Source organism: Oryctolagus cuniculus, chromosome 20 (assembly GCF_051225735.1).
Source record: "Oryctolagus cuniculus isolate XC-2025 breed Fujian yellow rabbit chromosome 20, ASM5122573v1, whole genome shotgun sequence".
Taxonomy (NCBI): Eukaryota; Metazoa; Chordata; class Mammalia; order Lagomorpha; family Leporidae; genus Oryctolagus; species Oryctolagus cuniculus.
The window spans coordinates 45,610,151-45,624,228 of NC_142886.1; the positions used below are offsets into that span (position 1 = coordinate 45,610,151).

Genomic DNA, 14,078 nt, shown 5'->3' on the forward strand with positions numbered 1-14,078 from the left:
CAGGTGCTTCTCCTGGTCTCCCATGGGGTGCAGGGCCCAAGCACCTGGGCCATCCTCCACTGCACCCCCGGGCCACAGCAGAGGGCTGGCCTGGAAGAGGGGCAACCGGGACAGAATCTGGCGCCCCGACCGGGACTAGAACCCGGTGTGCCGGCGCCGCAAGGCGGAGGATTAGCCTAGTGAGCTGCGGCGCCGGCCGGTTCTGTCCCCTCTCTTTAACGCCGTGGAACAGCCACAGCTGCTGCTGTGGGATGAGTTGGATTCCCCCAAAAGAGTCGTCCAAGTTCTGACTCTGGGGATCTGAAGCAGATGTAATCAGGTCAAGGATCTTTCTTGAGTTGAGATCATCCTGGACTTAGAGTGGGCCTTAAATCCAGTGGTTGGTCTCCAGAAAAGAGAAAGGAAGGGGAGGTTGGAGACACACAGGAAAGACGGCCATGGAGAGACGGGGACGGAGATGGGAGTGATGTGTGGCCACGAGCCCAGAAACACCTGGCGTCACAGAGCTGGAAGAGGTGCGAAGGTTCTTCCCTAGAGCCTCTGGAGACAGCCCAGCTCTGCTGGCAACTTGACTTTGGGCGTGTGAGAGAGCTTCTGTTGTTACAGGTCACCAAGCAGGTGGCCGTGTGTCGCAGCAGTCCCAGGAATCTGACAGAGATGCCAGGCTGACCTGACGATGTAACGGAGACCCGACAAGCTCTGTCGCATGCACTCAGACGGCCTCTCTGGCCGCGAGAGAATCATCATCTCCTTCCATCTCCGCCCCTCTCCTCTCCCTGCCTCCATTCTCAGCATGTGCTCTATCTGGATGTGCGGTCTGATTACCCGTGGAAATTTTTCCTACAGAGCTTATTAATCAAAACAGAGTCATTCACGTTGCACTTAGACATTCCTGATCGTGCCTGGAAATAGTTGGTAACAGATATGTACAAATAAACCCAGCTACAAACCTGAGTGATTATTGGTGATTTCATTCACTCCAGGATCACAAGAGGGGTGCCATCACATGGCAGGAAAGTGTTTTTAATGATAGGTTTTTGCTAATAGAAAAGATATTGGTCCATTGTACACGCTCAGCCTTTGGGATGTCGTGTCAGCCATACCAAACTGCTCTTTGTTTATTCAACAAATATTTCAGGGATATGTACAGCCAGGCACTGTGGAAGGTCTCTCTGCCCTCTCAACCTCCAGTCTAGTGCAGAGGCCAAACAAAGTCATGCGCAGCTACATTTGGATCTTGAATTGGTGACAAGTGCTCTAACGATGGATGTCTGGTGACAACGCGGAGGCCGGCGACTGAGGCGACAGGGCTCCAGCTGTGAGGGCAGACTGGCTGGGTTTGAGTCTCAACCCTGCACTTGTTAGCTGTGTGCCGAGGACAAACCACTCGACATCGTCCGGTCTCTGTTGCTCATTTCCTTATAATCTGGATGTAGCCTTTTCCTCGTAAGTCATGGTCTTGTTGTGGGCTTCATGGACAACCGGAAGCATTTATAAGCACCCGTACTCCAGACGTGGTGGGCAGGGGTTGAAATCTGTGCTCAGTTCCTCCTTCCTTCCTTCCTTCCTCCCTTCATTTCTTTTTTTTTTTCTTTCTAAAGATTGTATTTATTTGAGAGGCAGAATTACAGACAGAAGGAGAGACAGAGAGGGAGGTCTTCTATTCACTGGTTCACTCCCCGGATGGCCATGATGGCTGGAGCTGGGCTGAAGCCAGGAGCCAAGAGCTTCCTCCAGGTCTCCCACATGGGTGCAGGGGCCCAAGGACTTGGGTCATCTTCTACTGCTTTCCAGACCACAGCAGAGAGCTGGATCAGAAGAGGAACAGCTGGGACTAGAACTGGTGCCCATGTGGGATGCCGGTGCCGCAGGTGGAGGCTTAGATCACCGTGCCACAGCACTGGCCCCCTTGTTCTTTCAGCCTTCTGACTGTCTACTTCTTTGGGCTCCTGGACATCCTCCTCGTGTATGAGCAATTCAGTGATCAGCCAAGGATTAGGGGAGGAGTTTTATTTTTCATTTTTATTTAAGAGAGGCAGAGAGAGAATAGAGGTGGGTTGATAGAAAGATTTGCTTCTTCTCTCCCCAAGTGCGCAGATTGGCCGGGGTTAGGCTGGGTCAGAGCTGGGAGCCGGGAACTCAATCCACGTGGGTGGCAGGAGCCCCATCCCTTGAGCCGTCAGTGCTGCCTCCCAGGGCTGCACTGGCAGGAAGCCCGAGCCGGAGCTGGAGCCAAGAGTGGCGCCGAGGTCTTCTCACGTGTGCTGTGGGAATCTTAACTGCCAGGCTGAGCTGAGCGCCCGCTCTCTCCAGGGCTGTTTATAAGGAGGCTTTAGGGCGACCCTTGTGGGTTCTCCATGCGGGGACATGGCCCAGTTCCCAAGTTTCCTCTCTCTTGAGATGTTCAGGACGTGTTGCCGAGGCCCAGGGAGGAAGGATCTGGAAGAAGAGTCTGCCGGGCGTGGGGGCAGGGGTGGGGGCCGGGCCGAGATGACAGTGGAGCAATGGTGCCGGAAGTCGGCAACGATGCTGTTGGTGAGGTGGGGGCAGGTGCCATGTTGGACAGGGTCAGGGGCTGGCAGCAGGTGAGGGGAAGACATACACACACACACGTGTGCAGACTGAGCAGGTGCGGCTCACTGACGGTTTACACTTTCTCAACTGCGAGCCTCTCTTACCGCTAGTCTTTGTGCACACCCTTCCCCTGCAGGAACACCTGCCACCCAGGGCCCAGCCCCTCCCGGTGCTCACTTCCTGGGTCCTCCTCTCTGTTCCCACATCTCCTCCCCTTACTCCTGACACAGCCAAGGGGGTTTAGGAGCTCAGCTAAGTGGCACTCATTTTTGCCTCTGAGTTTTGAAATAAACAGAAATGTAGACACAGAATCAAACAGAAGGGTATCAAAATGTCAACTTTACTCTAGGGAGAGCTTGACTGGCAGACCTGGCTTGACCTTTGGGCCCAGACCCTTCGTGGTGGGAGTCAAGGAGTCCCTACCTCAGTCAAGGCAGCGGGTCCCTGGCCTGAGCAAGCTCTCACCCTTGGGGAGAGGGGCAGGATGATCCCAGGGAGAGAGAGACAGAAGGGGGCCCTCAGCTCTGTGCTGGGTTCTTTCTCTGCCTGGGGAAGGGTGAGGGTGAGGGGCTGCAAGGCCCATCCAACACTGCCCGCCTGGGGCGTGAGTGGACTTTGCCCGTGTGGAGACTCTGGGGGACAGCCATGGCTGGTCCTGTGCTGCTTACCTGGTTGGTGTCTGTCTGCTCCAGTGGAGTGTGGCGTCTTGCTCGCCCTGTCCCGAGAGCCTGAGACAGCCTGGGCCACAGTGGATGACCGTCCATGCCTGTGATCTAGTAAATGGGTAGACGCAGGTTGCACCAGCGGAGGCACCACGAGACTCTGCAGCGTGTCCTCAATCTTCTCGAAGCCGCAGAGCATATTTCTCCAAACAACACTCGAGGCTTATCTCTGTGTTCAGCTGAGCCCGCTAACAGTCAGGGGGAAAGAAAGATCGAGCTCACAAATTATCCTGTGGTTTATACTCAAATTCCCACCGAATGCTACGCGGTGAAGTCGTGTTTTACACCCCCGTTGCAGGTGTTCGCTTATGAAAATACTGGCTGAGCTCAGCTCCCTGGTGTGAGACGCAAGTCCTGGGAAATCCCAACATGCTGGTGAACTGCAGCCCGGGCTTCCTGCATGAACGGTCAGTAATGGCCTGCAATCGAGCCACACCTGTGAGAGGCAAGACACGTGGCTTCTTGGCTGGCAGCGAGCATAATTTACCAACTTGCTGAGTAGTCGTTCTCTCTCAAGGTATTAGCCAGAGACATGGGCGGGGGGCGGGGGAGGGGAGAGTTGCACACTGAGATACAGTAGATAGTGTGGAGTTACCACGGCTTTGCAGTCATACAGGCCTGGGTCTAAACCCCTGCTCACACCAACTACCTGGTGCTGCGTCACTAACCTGGCTAGAGCCACAGGTAAAGACCCTATTTCTCGTCTGTCAGGTCGTAGTAATCGCTGCTGCCTCTCGGGGCTGGAATTGAGGACTAAATAAGGCTGCCGTGTCCCTCCCATCACGGACGAGCAGCCCGGTTTCCTCCCTGGCTCTGTGGCTGTTGTCCTAGGAATTCTGTCGCTGTACTTGCCCTGTTACACCGCAGTTGCGCCCATGCCCCCTTGTCTGAGATCACACTTCCGGCCTCACAGCAGGTTCCCTCTGGCCTGAATGACAGGAGGAGAGGCGGCTCCTGACTCGGTTCACGAGCAGCTTGGTGGTGCCAGCCAGAGCCAGTGCCTTGGAGGGGCTGTGGGGGTGGCTCTGCAGTGCCACGTTTTGGTCACTGTGTCCCTCAGTGTGCGAGGGGCTGCCGTGGCAGCATGCCACACACAAGAACTTATTTTCTCCCGGAGAAGTAAGGCTGGGTATCCAAGATCCAGAGCCAGCAGGCGTGGTTTCTCCTGAGGCCTCTGTCTGTGGCCCGGGCCCTCACCTGGCCTCCCTCTGTGTGTTTGTGCCCAAATTTCTTCTTCGAAGCACATCAGTCAAGAGGCCGGTGCGGTGGCACAGTGGATTAAACCGCTGCCTCAGACGCCAGCATCCCACATGGATGTCAGTTTGAGTCCCGGCTGCTCCACTTCTGATCCAGCTCTTCGTTAAGTTGCCTGGGAAGGCAGACGAAGATGCCCAAGGACTTGGGTCCCTGCACGCGCATGGGAGACCTGGATGGAGTTCCAGGCACCTGGCCCAGCCCCAGCTACTGTGGCCATTTGGGGGAGTGAACCAGCAGATGGACGATCTCTCTCTGTCTCTCCCTCTCTCTCCAATTCTGCCTTTCAAATCAATAAAACAAATCTTTTTAATAAAGAACAAAGGACGCCAGAGTGATGACCTTGTTTTAACTTCACTGCTTCTTTAAAAGCCTCAGCTCTCCATACGGTCCTCCCCTCCTGTGAATTTTCTTCTCGCCTCCAGCTCTCGGGGAACATCTGGTGTCTTCTGGAAGCGTCTTCTGGAACTTCTGCTCTGCCCTTTCTGCCGAGGCCTTGACCCGGGATGCCCCAGAGCACAAGGCCCTGGAACTCAGAAGCTCTTCTCTGCATTGTACTGCTTCTGCCCGGGACCCCCAAAGTGGCTCCCTGCATCCGGGCTCCCAGGACAGTCGCTGGGGTGCCAAGCACTCGCCACGCGCCTTCGTGATCAGGTGTGGACGTCTGAAGTCAGGGGCCATGTGCCATGCTTTGTTGTGCAACGCCACTTTGCCCTGGACACAGAGGAAGAGCACACGCATGAACCCTGTTCGGCTGAGTTCAAATCCTGCCTCCACCCTTATTAGCTGTACCAATTTGATCAAGTAGCTTGGGTTCTCCAAGACAGTCTTCTCATCTGTAAAATGGGCCACGAATGGTCACCTACTGCCCAGAGTGGGCTGGGAAGCCCGAAAGAGGTACTGGGAGTCAAGTCCTTAGGACCACGCCTGCCGGCATATGGTGCTGCCAACTGGTTTCAGTTATTATCACTTAAGGTTCCTTGCAGATAGCTGTATTTTGTAGGGTATGGGTTTAGCTACAGCCTGGTGGTGGCAATGGTGATGATGTGTGGAAAAAAGGAAAAGTGCATTTTTCCATGCAGTAACTATATCTGGCAACAAGTCTCTCCAATTCTCTTTGCAATAAAAGGATTTTGTTTTGCTCAGAGCCCCTTTGAATCTCATAATAATGCTTATATATAGTGTCTTTTGTCCCAGAATCTTGGAGCAGCCCTGAAATCAAAACATGACAAGAGTTGGATGGCTGCAAACATAAAAGCAACGATTTGCCTTTGTTTTTGAAACAGCTCTCCCTCCTTCCCCAGCCTGCAGCTTGGCAGCTGGATGTGAGCATGTATGTAGATTCGACCTGAGTCTACGTCTCGCCTCTGACAATAAATGATGACAGCTGCTTGCTGCTCGGCTCCTGGAGATGGAATGATGGGAGAGGCAAACTCGCGGTGTCCAGAAGCAGCAGCGAGCAGAGGAGAAGGAAACAACCCCCACCGAGCGCTTACTAGGAACCAGGAACTTCACAGACGCCATCTCGTTTAGCCCTGACAGCTGCCGTCATTTGCAGGTGAGGAGACGGGCTCAGCAACGTTGCTAACTTGTGTAAGGTCACACAGCAATTAACCAGCAGAGAGGCTCCAGACGCAGATCTGCCACGTCCACAGATCCCGTGTCCCGCTTCCTTCCTCCTCTAAGGATGTTCACCCTCAAAGAGTGGGAAGTGGGAGTGCAAGAGAAGATTGACACCCTTGGGGACTGGGAGCGACGGGTCCAACGTCCGCTGTGGGAAATGGGATGAAGAGGAGAGGGAGAAGTTCTGGGGGAACATGCACCAGGTGTCCCAGAATTTGTCAATTCTAAGCCCCCAGCCGGTGTAAGAAGCCCCACTGTAGGATGAGCTGCCTAATAAAGAAAAAAATAAAACCACTGCCAATTACAATCGGTGTTGATTGTGACACATCTCCATTTTCACAGATATTAGGATGTGAGATGCTTGCAACCCAGAATCGATGAGAGACCGCATTCATCAGGGCCAGCTTCTCTCCGGTATCAGTCAAAGGTTCACACAGGACACGGCGACCACCCTAGGCATTGTAAGTACAGAGGTCTTTGCTGTAGGGAGTAAAGTACTTAAAACCCCCAGAAGGGCTGGCTAGCAGGTGCTGGCTGGGTACTGCAGAACCACACGCAGTCTATGTGGCTCCTGCTAGCTTTGGCCTCGTGATCTTTTCCAACATCAGCAGCTGTGATTGATACTGGGATTTGGAGACAGCCGGCTCTACTGGTTACCAGCACTGTCATCCTGAGCAATCAGGTCACTTCTCTGGGGCTTGGTGTCTTCATCTGGGCACTGGGGTCATCTCACCCACCTCACAGGGCCACGTTAGACTGTTCCCTCAGCATGTAATAGGTCTTCATACAAAACACAGCTCATAGAACTGGTGGACACACATGACGTCCCCAGTGGGTTACAATGTGTTTATAGCACATTGTGCCCAAGGCTTCGTAGATGCTCAAAAGTCTTGGTGTCAAAGCTGGCGCTGTGGCACAGTGGGTTAAAGCCCTGGCCTGAAGTGCTGGCATCCCATATGGGTGCTGGTTTGAGTCCCGGCTGCTCCTCTTCCAATTCAGCTCTCTGCTATGGCCTGGGATAGCAGTGGAAGATGGCCCAAGTCCTTGGGCCCCTGCACCCATGTGGGAGACCCAGAAGATGCTCCTGGCTCCTGGCTTCGGATCAGTGCAGCTCTGGACATTGCAGCCATCTGGGGAGTGAACTAGCAGATGGAAGACCTCTCTCTCTGTCTCTACCTCTCTCTGTAACTCTTTCAAATAAAATAAAATAAAATAAAAGTTTAAAAAAGAGTCGTGGTGTTACGGGCATAAGTATCTCCTTTTTTATTCTACATTCTTGATCCCACAGAAGTAAGAACTAAAAGCAGAGGCATACATAGAATGGCAGATGCCTTAAACAGCACTCTGGCCTCAGAATCAGCCCTCAAGGCATTCAGATCTGGCTAAAAAGCCCATGAGAGTTTCTCAGGCATGGAAAGCCAAGACACTATGGCAAAAAAAATGACCTAAACGAAAGACATCTGTGAGTGAGATCTCAGTGGAAAGAAGGGGTTCTCAAAGAAGGAGGTACCTTTCTCTGAAGGGAGAACTTCCACTTTGATTATGGCCTTGTCTAAATAAGGTCGTAGTCTGTGAACTCAAGAGGCTTCCATAGCCTTGGCAGCTCATGACAAGAGCCTCGGGTGATTACTGATGTCATAAACAAGAGTGTCAATTGTTAAATCAACAACGGGAGTCACTGTGCACTTACTCCCCATGTAGGATCTCTGTCCTTAATGTGTTGCACTATGAGAATTAATGGTAAAACTAGTCATCAAACAGTGGTTTATACTTTGTGTATCTGTGTGGGTGCAAAATGTTGAAATTTTTACCTAGTATATACTAAGTTGATCTTCTGCATATAAAGATAATTAAAAATGAATCTTAATGAAGAATGGGATGGGAGAGGAAGTGGGAGATGGGATGGTCTGTGGGTGGGAGAGAGGTTATGGAAGGAAGAACTGCTATAATCCAAAAGTTGTACTTTCGAAATTTATATTTATTAAACAAAATTAAAAAAAAAAGCAGAGGCATAAATTGAGTGCACAACTGAGAGAGGACTTATTTAAAAGAGGGAAGTGAATACACACTAGCGCCCGAGTGTGGGCAGCCTCCCGTGGAGAGATACCTGTCATGAATGGACCAGAAAGCCGCCCAGGAGGCTGGAGCGTGGGAGGAGGCCAGAGAGGAGCAGAAAAGCAAGATCCGGAAGCCAAAAAGCAAAAGGGGCTGCCTCTCCGTGCACCAGTTCCTTTTGTGAGGTTGGAGGTGGTGCCCGAACTGAATACACAAACAGCGCTGAGTTTAGCACCGTGAGCATTTCTGGGAGTTTCATGGTGCCTCCACATGCAGCTTAACTCCCGCGTGGCCATCATGGTGTTCCTTCTTCCTGGTCCCAGATGAGACACAGGTGCATCATGGGAAAGTGGGTCTACTGGATCGACAGGTAAAGGGGTGGAGTTACAAGGCAGGGCTGTACAGAAATTATGAAAAAAAATGCTTCCAGCTTCACTCATTCCTACCTAACTCCCTACGTAGCTCCCTCATACTGCTGGGATGAAATGAAGCATCCAAAGTGGCGGGGGGGCTCAGAAGACCCCTGAATACACGCTGCTCCTGCTGCCCCTCTCCTTTCTCCCCCGCCAGGAGATGGGATTTCCCTGTGCTGTTGTCCGGCGGCTTGCGCTAATGACCCCCAGTGGCTTGGTTCCAAGGAGATCAAAGCCATTCTCAGACATGACCTCATCTGCCTCCCATTAGCCAGAGGAGGCTGTGCTGCCTCAGCAAGATTGTTCCCATTCTGCAGATGAAAGAACAGGGACAAAGACTTAGGGACTGACTCAGGGGTTGCTCCAGCATCTGCTGGGCCACCTGCCCGGGCAGTGCTGCCTTCTAATGACTATCATGTTTATTTGAACTTCACAGGCTGAGTTTCTGTCATGGTGGAGCCAACGCCACAGCCTCCTCCCTCTTTCTCAAAGTGTCCCGAACAATCTCCATTTCTGCAGGCCTCTGCTTTAGAGCTACCAGGGTTGGAAGGACTCCCAGAAGTAAGAGAAGCGTCCTCGGGGAGCTGACTATACGGTAAACCAATTCAGATCTCACAAATTGATTTTTAGTTGGTTTTTCCTTGCTGGGAAGGTGCAAAACGTAGTCACTGAGCCGCACCTGCTCATGGGTCACCCTGGGTTATCCACAGAACCCTTACCACAAAGCCCCTTGCTGCTTGGCGAGGCTGCACTCTGTAAGAGGCTCCACCCCGGGCAGAAATTCTGTCTTTCTGAGAATTGTCCTCACGTACTGAGGCTGTGCACAAAGGACCAGGATGACAAAAGTTCACAAGGAGAGCTGTAAGGATTTACTTTCTTGGAGATACTTCTCCCTCAGAGCACTGGGGAGATAATGTATGTGAAAAACCCCTGTGCCTGTCAAACTGGAGGGCCTCCTGGTGTTACGGTAGAATTTCTGGAGTCCAGCTCAGTCAGGTTCACTGGAAGTACCCAGTAAACATTGTTTGGACCATACAGGTACGTTGTGCATACGGCAGGGTTATGTTCATGAACACTGCCTCCCATCAATTCTCAATTTCTTTTTTTTTTTTTTAAAGAGTTATTTATTTATTTGAAAGGCAGAGCGACATGGCGGGGTTGGGGGAGAACAGAGGTCTTCCATCTACTGGTTTCCTCCCCAAATGGCCACATACAGCTGAGGGTGGGTCAGGCCCAAGTCATGGCTGGGGCTCCAGCCGAGTCTCCGACTTGGGGGGCAGGGGCCTAAGCACGTGGGAGCCAGCTGGGAAGCAGAGCAGCCGGGCCCGGGAGCCGCGGCTCTGAGACGGGACGCTGGAGTGGCAGGTGGCGACTTGACCCACTGGGCCACAATGCTGGTACCTCAGTGCTCAACGCTGAAAGCCTAGGACTAGCAAATCCTCGCCGGTCAACCTTTTCGCACAGCCATGATCTTCATGCCAAGCTGTCAACTCATAAACGGCTCTCCCAGGTCTCCCGTGTCCAGTCACGGCCCCACCCACGGCGTCTCAGACATGCAGTCCCTCCGTGGCGGCAGCTTGGGCTGCTGGCCTGGCGTGCTCGGCGCTGCTAGGACGTCTCAGCACGTGTGGGTGGTGTTGGAGGTGTTGGCAACTCCTGAGGAACACAGCCGCATGTCAGCAGTGCGAACAGTCAGCCATCCAACTGCGGGTGCCAGCGCCACGAGCGCCAGTGTAAATCCATTCTCTCCTCACCCTGGAGGGCTCCCTGCTCCGCTGCTGATTTAATTGCGCTTTAAGGTCAGCCAATTGCCAGCCGAGCATGGAAGCAGGGACATTCCTCCCACAAGTCTCCGGTGAGGTCGCGCTGCCACAGATGAGTCCTGTCCAGTTCTTGGAGTGTGTGCAAGTCCGTGCGCGTGCGCGTGTGTGCAGAATGTCGTTCTCTCAATGGGTTCTGGCGACAGAGCCTTGCTGAGGAATTCCACACCCCTGAGAGGTGTGAATCCTGCAGCCTCTTTGCTGACAAACAGACATCAAGCGCTCACCTTGTGCGTGTGTTCCCGTCAAGGTCTTGACAGCAAGCAGATGACACATTTGAAATAAGATCATGTAAGAGGGCTTATTTGCGACGAGACTCCTATATAAAAAGATATGCGTGTGTGTTTGTGTGTCTGGCGGGGAGGGGGCACCATGAGGGCTGGAGCCGTAGCTTGGGCTCAGCAGCGGGCGGACATGGTCATCTCTGGGGCTGAGGCACAGAGGGGCTGGCACCGCAAACTGCAGGGAGGCCCAGGGAGCAGTGACCCTCAGCTAAAGGGACTCGGCCAGCAAGGATGGGGTGGGGGACACCTGCCCAAGGAGCCTGTCTCCTCCCTTCCCACCCCGCCAGGGGGCACGGGGTCCTTTCAGTGGGCTGTGAGGTCATCACCGGGAGCTGGTGAGGGTACCTGGCAGGGTAGGTGCAGACGTTAGCTACATCACTGCACCGTTCAAGGACCGAGGGAATCCAGGTTTGTGGGACCAAAGCTCGCCCGATTTTGGCGGAGTCACTTTGAGAAAATCATATATAAATTCCTCAGCTTGGCAAATAAAAACCAGCCCCTCCAAAGCCGCGCAAACGCCCTGCCAAGGTCCCTGAAGCCGGCTTCGCCAGCCGCCTGGGGTCTCCTCGGCCTCTGACTCGGGTCCGTTTGATGTAGAACGGGGGTCCCACCTGCCATAGCTCACGGCCCCCCGGGAGCAGCAGCCTTAGCCGGCTTCACCGGCCGAGCACACTGCAGAGTGAGGGTCCCAGAGGGCTGCGTGACCGCGACACGAGGCCTTGACCAACAGGCAGGATTCAGCCACGTGACCAGGGGTGGCCAGACGACACCAGCCCCTCCTACCACTCACGGAACACGCAGCGCTACCCCGACCGTCTCCTTTCATCCTGGCAGACACCGGAGCGTCGCGGAGGTCTACCACCTACCTCAGGTGCAATGTCCATCACGCGGAAGGGCTAGACCTGGGGCCAAGCGCTGGACAAGGCCTCCGGGCGGGGGGTGGAGGGCGACAGGAGGCACTCACAAGGCCCTTTTTCAATATTAATGGATGAAGCTACTCCAAGCACTGGCAATACTGACTTCTTCGGCTCCCAGCTCATCGACGAATACCTTAGTTGGTCAGAAACACGCAAGCTGAGCGTGTAAACCACATTTCCCAGAATCCCCAGGGAGCAGGGGACCCTGGGTCTCCCTGGGTCGCCCAAAGACTACAACTCCCAGCATGCAGTGGGAGCGCCCACCACCGATCCCGGCAGCCCTGGGGAGGCGGCGGAAGGAGCGCGGCCCGTACCTACGCTCGCCCCGCCTCCCCCGGCGCCAGAGCCAATGGGAAGGCTCCATACTGCCGGGTGCGGAGGGGCCGGCGCCGCCGCCGAGTTGCGAGTCGGCGAAAGCGGCGGGAAGTTCGTACTGGGCAGGAGGCGACGGGCCTGCGGCTTGGGGTAGGGAGGCCGCAGGCAGCGGGGCCCGAGCCGGGGACGCGGGGCCGGCCGGGAGCGGGCGCGGGGCCGCGCGGCGCGGCGTCGCCGGGGCGCGCGCGGCTTCCTGTTCCTGCGCCAGCGCGCCGGCTCCGCAGCCTCAGCTCCAGGCGCTGGCGGCTTCGCGCGGCCTGGCCGGCGCGGCGGGCACTCGGCTTGGCTTCCGAGGGCGCGGGGCGGGGGCCGAGCCGTGCGGGGTCGGGGCAGCGTCCCGGCGAGGACCGGCGGTTGCGGGCCGGAGTCCCGGGGGCCAGACCTGCCGGAGGGGCCTGGGGGCGCCCCTTGGCTAGCCGGCCGGGGCGTCCGCTTCCCGCGGGTCGGCGCCCACGCCCGCGTGGGTTTAGTCAGGTTCCGTGAAGTGGCCGCGAGCCCCCGAGCGACACGGACCAGCCCGCCGTGGTCGGTCGGTTTCCTTCTGCATCTCCCGGGATAGCTTGCGAATCTCAGTCGAAGAGCCTCATTAGCTGTTCTTTTAAACTGGAATCGCTCATCTGTTGAGTCTGAAATTCATGGAGTAAAAATAAAAAGGGCCGCGTTCGTGTGTAGGAGTTGAGAAGGAGGGTTTTAGGCCAGGCCGAGCGGGGTGGTTTGGAGAGGTCGGTGCGCAGGTGCACAGCGGCTTGTGAGCGAGCAGCGCGCCTGGGGCCGGCACTGGGCGCAGGTGGCGCCCGCGGGGCCGCGCCGGGAGTTTTAGTTTCTGGGCGGGTGAGAGGCTGGGCTGGGCTGGGGAGCGCGGCCGAAGCGGTAGTGGCTTCCTCCGGCGGCCCCAGCACGCCCGCGCCCGCGCGTCTCAGCGTCGCTCGTCTGCCCTGCAGGCTGCCGGCGCGCCCAGGTCGGGGCCCGGTCCCGGGCAGGTGGCAGTTTCGCATGTGATGGCTGCTTGTAGTGCTCCGAGCTGCAGGCGTCACGGGAGGGTGTTTGTTCACGAGGTTCTGGGGTGACGCGCTGAGCGTGAGCCTGGCACAGAGCAGGGGAGTGCGTGCCCCGCAAGTGGGTCTGTGGGAAGCTTCGCGAACTCTACTGCAGGATGCAAGGCTGTGCTTGAAAGTAACCGGAAGGCGCTCACCACGTCGACAGACCCTAACATTCAGTTTCTTAAAGGAAATAGGCCAGCTTTTTCTTCTTCTAAATAATACGTAAATGAATGTCCCAGATGTCTAGAAAAGGCAAAAACAAGATGTTAATTTTGGCGACTGCTTTCTGTAAAGGCATCCCTAATCAGACAACATACTGTGAACAGGATTTTGACTTGGAAAATTGAAACTTACTTGGAGATGAAGCAGAGCTTTGAGGTTTGCCTTGTGTCACAGGAGAAGGAGGGCCCCTGATTCCTGCAGATGTGTGGCAGGCAGGAGCCTAAGGGAGTTAGTGCTGCGTGGGTGTGAGTGCGGCCTGTGAACACTGCTAACAGGGTGAGGGTGGACGGCAGCTGAGAGCCCCTGCAGCGGGTTAGCCTGGTGGGCGCTCTGCGTGCTCAGAGGGAGAGCAGGTGGGCACTGGGCTACGGTGCTGCGTCTGTTCTTGCTGTCCCCCGGTCTCCCTGAAGCAAGTGTTCCTCGTCTTCACTTAATGCAGGTTCTTTTGGACTTTGTTTAGGATCCAGCACAGGTCGGTGAATGTATAAGGCTATTTATGATGGAATATAGAAAACAAAGAGTTTTCAACAAGAATGCAAAATTAATCCGGAAAAGCGATAGCATCCTGGCTCGGCACTTCGCTAGGAGGCTATCCGAGGGGATGTGAGCCGGGGGTGTGTCTGGCCCTGCTGACCCCATTCCCCTGCCTGTGGGAGCCCTTGCCGGAGAGCAGAGGGCCGTGCTGGTGGGTTTCCCCCTTGGCTCCGCGTGAGACAAGCACGCTGTGTTCTGAGGAAGCTGTTTTGAAGTGGATTCGTGCACTCCCCGTTACTCCTGCT

At 55.2% G+C, this 14,078-nt stretch overlaps 1 protein-coding gene across 15 annotated transcripts in view; it reads left to right on the forward strand.

Annotated features, from left to right (window-relative positions):
- Positions 1 to 11,919: 11,919 nt before the first annotated feature.
- VRK1 (VRK serine/threonine kinase 1) overlaps positions 11,920 to 14,078 on the forward strand; it is an 80,705-nt gene continuing 78,546 nt past the window's right edge. For 4 of the 15 annotated variants that reach the window (XM_070065632.2, XM_051835940.3, XM_051835941.3 and 1 more), the window contains exon 1: positions 12,005 to 12,127. The gene's annotated coding sequence lies outside the window, so the exon portion shown is untranslated. Of the gene's footprint in view, positions 12,128 to 14,078 lie in introns of all 15 variants that reach the window. The other 11 variants (XM_089322530.1, XM_089322529.1, XM_070065634.2 and 8 more) reach the window with 8 other exon arrangements.